The sequence below is a fragment of the Arachis hypogaea genome, chromosome 10 (assembly GCF_003086295.3).
Source record: "Arachis hypogaea cultivar Tifrunner chromosome 10, arahy.Tifrunner.gnm2.J5K5, whole genome shotgun sequence".
Lineage (NCBI taxonomy): Eukaryota > Viridiplantae > Streptophyta > Magnoliopsida > Fabales > Fabaceae > Arachis > Arachis hypogaea.
The window spans coordinates 42,916,771-42,921,540 of NC_092045.1; the positions used below are offsets into that span (position 1 = coordinate 42,916,771).

Consider the following 4,770-nt stretch of genomic DNA (forward strand, 5'->3'; position numbering starts at 1 on the left):
AATGTTTCAGTATAGACTTAATGAACCTATACTTGGGACAGACTAACTATTCATACCGAAATTTACATAAGCTTTAAATACATATGTTAAGCAGAGAAACCAGAGTAGAGTAAAGAAACACAGAGAACAGAGTAACCAGAGCAGAATAGAGGGATATAGAGAAAAGAGTAATCTGAGCAAAGTAAAAAGACATAGAGAAGAGAGTAATTTGATAAAGTGAAATGGTTTGAGTTAAGATGTTGTAAAAGTAAAGGCTGTAAAGTTTGTACAGGATGATTGAACAAAGAAAGAGAGAGGTATTGTATAAGAATATGTAACTGGAGATGAATAACGAAAATGATAACTTCTGATGATAATTACACTAATTCTTTTGAGGAAAGGTATTTAGTTTATGAAATTGTTGGCAAGGACGTGGGTTTTGTCCCGCTTGCGTATTTATGATTATAAAAGAGAATAAAAAGCAGAGGACCTGTTGAAAGGTCATTTGTTGCTTGAGGCAACCCAAGAGATGTGTTCATTCATTTGTTGCGTTATGGCAACTCCTGAGATATTTGTGTGATGATCTGCTGCGTGAAGGCAGTCAGATAGATGGTGGGGCGACCACTGAGAACGCTTTCCTGCAGTACAGATTCATGTTTTAATTCTGTAAGGTAGAGGGGTTATTTCCTGCTACAGAAGTACCGTGACCACCTGTTCCATTTCTGTAGTGGCAGAGGGGTTATTTCCTGTATACAGAAGGTGTGTCGGCATACATCCCTACAGTGGCAGATGTGTTATTTCCTGTATGCAGTGGACCCTGTGATGGTAGAGGGGTTATTTCCTGTACACAGGGGTATAGCCAATAGGAAAGCCTTATCCAGACAGAGGTTGCTGGATAACGTCGGGAGCGGGTTAGTAACCGACAGATGAGCTCATTACCTGCACTAGGGCTAGACATGCATCATACTTAGTTGCACATTTACTCTGTTATGGTTGATTGTTTGAATGCATGTTTTCTTTGTTTGTATTCTATTCACTGTGTCTGTGTTTTATTTTCTTGTATTCTCTTGTTTGTGTTCTACTTTCTATTTTCTCTATTTTCTCTAAGTTATCTGCTTCTTCTGTCCACTGCTTCTCGATATTCTGCTATTTATCTGCTAAACAACACGAAATTAATGAACTTAACTAATAACCCCGACCCTACTAAGAACTCCCCAGTTCTTACCCCTTCTCTCTCCCTTCCCCTTCAGATGGAAGTAAGAGTACCTTACCGTAGTTCGTTGATGATGGTTCTGCGAAGAGGATCCTACTATAGGTAGTCTTCTGAGTCTAGGGTGAATATCGTTCTCTGATTATACGTATATACTGTGAGACCAGCCAAAGTCTGCATCCCGTTTGTATGTGCACTTTAACCTAAAACCCGTGTACAAGACTCCTGTTGTGTGGCTACTTGATGTGGTACCAAAGAGACGTTCTATGGCAATGTCTGATCGTGCGGAGGAGCAGCAGACGATGTTCTACCTTTTGGTGACGTTCCACCTGACTTGAGTTTTGTAGACTTAGAATGTACTTTCCCTCGCTTTAGTAGTTTAGAGGGACTAGGTGAGTATAGAGTCTAGGCTAGCCTAGGTGCCAGCTTAGGGACCTCTTGAACAGGTCAGGACCTGGGATGTTGTATGTATGTATATGTATATAGTTATTATCTAGCTATATCTAGGGGTGTTCTAACTAAAAGTCTATTCTTAAATAAAGGTTGGATCACTGAATGTTGTTAACTGGTTGTGATGTATTTACGTGTGGTTGTTTATAACTGTTTTATCTGTTATTACTTGTGAATTGATTATGGGTGATTCCGTCTATTAACCCAAATGTTTTAAAAAAAAAAAATATGCCTCGCAATTTAACTACGCTTTTAACAACGAATCAGGCTCATATGATAAATAATAGATAATAATTAGGAGGACAAATTGGTAGCACTCAGTTTCCGGTATGATCTAGACATATTAAAAATTGGGTCGTTACATCTGCAGCCTTTTTACCAGGGATAGGGGTATTAAGTTGATGCTTGCTCCCAAATCGCAAAGTGCTCTATCAAAGTTTGTTTCCCCTATAGCACAAGGGACATGAAAACTCCCTGGGTCTTTTCTTTTCGTGGGCAATTGTGTTTGAATGAGGGTGCTGCAATCCTTGTTCATCACTATAGTCTGGCCCCCTTGAGTGAGCTCTTCCTGGGAAGTAGTTCCTTCATGTACTTGATGAATGCTAGCATTTGCTGAATGACCTTGATGAACGGTATGTTCACATTCAAAGATGCAATCAAGTCTAAGAACCTTGAGTACATTCTCTTTCCCACAGCACCCTTTAGCAGTTGCGGAAATGGTGCATATAGTCTCAGTAGCTCCTGTTGTGAGATTTCTGGTTCTTGTTGGTCTTTCTTCTCCTTCTCTACTAAGGTATTTTCAGGTTGTTCTGACAGCTTGCTTGGCTTGTCTTCAGTCTCCTTGTCATTTGTAGTGACCATATTGCAGTCTTCCCATCTTACTTTCTTCGCTTCACCTCTCGGATTCTTCTCCGTGTCACTTGGGAAGCTATCAGTGGGTCTGGGAATCTTCTCAGACAAATATCCCACTTGGAATTCCAGCTACTTGATTGCTTCCCCCCGATTCTTCATACTGGCTCTCACCTCCTCTTTGAACACCTTATTGTCTTGAATGTCTTTGCATATGCTTTCAAGTAAGGTTTCAATCTAAGAGATTCTGTCATCAAATGATGGTATGTTGGGGGTGGAGGTAGAAGAGTGAGATGTATTGCTGTGGTTTTGTTGGTATGTCCTCTGTGTGAATTATTAGGGAGCTGTGTTATTGTTGCGGTTGTGACGTCTCTGGTCTTGGCCTTGGTCTTGTTGATTACCCCACCCAAAGTTTGGGTGATTCCTCCATCCAGGGTTGTAGGTCTTGGAGTATGGATTATGGTTGTGTCAAGGTGAATTCCCAATGTAGTTGGCTTGCTCCTGAGTGCCTTCTTCCTCTTCACTTGCTTCCTCTTGAGTTGAAGTGGTGATCGCTACTACTTGACCTCTCTCCATCTTCTTGGTGAGGTCAGCTAGCTGCTTGGTGATTAGCTTGTTTTGAGCAAGCAGAGCATCTACATTGTTCAGCTCCATTACTCCTCTAGTGTTCCCTCTTTCGGAAGCATAGAAGTAGTCATTCTCAGCTGCAGTTTCAATGACATCTATGGCTTCCTCAATGGTCTTCTTCTTGTTCAAAGAACCTCCAGATGAATGGTCTACGGCCTTCTTAGATTCATATGAGAAGATGTGCAGCTGCACCCATTCATTGAACATATCAGATGGACATCTCCTTGTTAGGTCTTTAAACCTCTCCCATGCTTCATATAGAGTCTCACCATCTTGTTGCCTGAAAGTTTAGAGCTCAGCTCTTAGCCAATTGACTCGTTGTGGGGGGTAAAATCTTGCCAAGAATTTGCTCATAACATCATCCCAAGTTGTCAAGCTCTCCTTTGGAAAAGACTCCAACCACTTGGCTGCGTTGTCTCTAAGAGAGAATGGGAACAACAACAGTCTATAGGCATCTGGTTGAACGCCATTGGACTTCACTGTGTCACATATTCTCAGGAATGTGTTTAAGTGTTGGTTGGGGTCTTCTTGAACACCTCCTCCAAACGAGCAATTGTTCTGAACGAGGGTGATGAGCTGTGGCTTTAGTTCAAAGTTGTTGGCATGGATGGTTGGTTTTTGGATGCTACTTCCGCAATTCCCTTGGTTTGGGTTGATGTAAGAGCCCAAGACTATTCTATCTTCCCCACCAGGATTTGCTCTACCTCCTCCACCATGGTTGTGAACCTCTTCCTCACGATGGTCCTCCATGGTTGTTTCAAAGTATTCTTCAAAGTGTTCCTCTTCTTCTTCAGCACCAACCACACATTTTTCTTTTGCCTCCCTTCTTAATCTTAAGAAGGTTCTCTCAGGTTCAGAATCAAAGGAAGTTGAAGCTCCGCTTCTTCTCCCTGTCATACAAACCCACAGAGTACAAGCAAAGAAAAGCAATGCAGAAAGTATCTTGTTAGAATTACTTGTTAGTGTTAGTGATGCAATATATCAAACAGTTAGTGGGGTTAGTGAACTGAATTGTAAATAGCAAAGAAAAACTAAGAAACAGGGGAGGGGAAGAATTAAACTAAGACGGAAAGCAAATTAACCAAACAGAAAATTAAATCAAACAAAATACAAATGCTCAATCTAGTGATCTTCTAATGTAATCATTGTCGATGCACAATCAATCCCCGGCAATGGCGCCATAAACTTGATCAGGGTAAAACTTGTCTCTCAACAAATTCCCATTCGGCAAGTGTACCGAATTTGTCGTCAAGTAAAAACTCACAATAGAGTGAGGTCGAATCCCACAGGGATTGATTGATCAAGCAACTTTAATTAGAGGAATGATCTAGTTGAGCGAATCCATGAATAGAGTTGATAATTGCAGAAATTAAAATGGCGAGAAAGTAAATGACTGAAAGTAAATAGCAGAATTGTAAATGGGAATGGGGGAATTGCTCATAAAAGTAAATTGCAGGAAATAAAGAGAATGGGTAAGATCAGAAATGGGGAGTTCATTGGGCTTAGGAGATGTTGCATTCTCCAGATCAATTTCATTTTCATCTCTTCCTCAATCAATGCACTTATTGATCTCCTTGGCAATCTTAAGTGATTGAATCACAATTTCTTGCAATTCAACCTCTCAAATCTTGATCAATAGCCAATTCCTTGGTCAA

General features: G+C 40.7%; 1 non-coding gene across 1 annotated transcript; it reads left to right on the forward strand.

The window, feature by feature from the left end:
- Positions 1-3,321: 3,321 nt before the first annotated feature.
- LOC112719430 (small nucleolar RNA R71) lies at positions 3,322-3,424 on the forward strand. Its single transcript, XR_003161732.1, has one exon. It is a non-coding gene; the product is annotated as a small nucleolar RNA R71 (small nucleolar RNA).
- Positions 3,425-4,770: the final 1,346 nt, after the last annotated feature.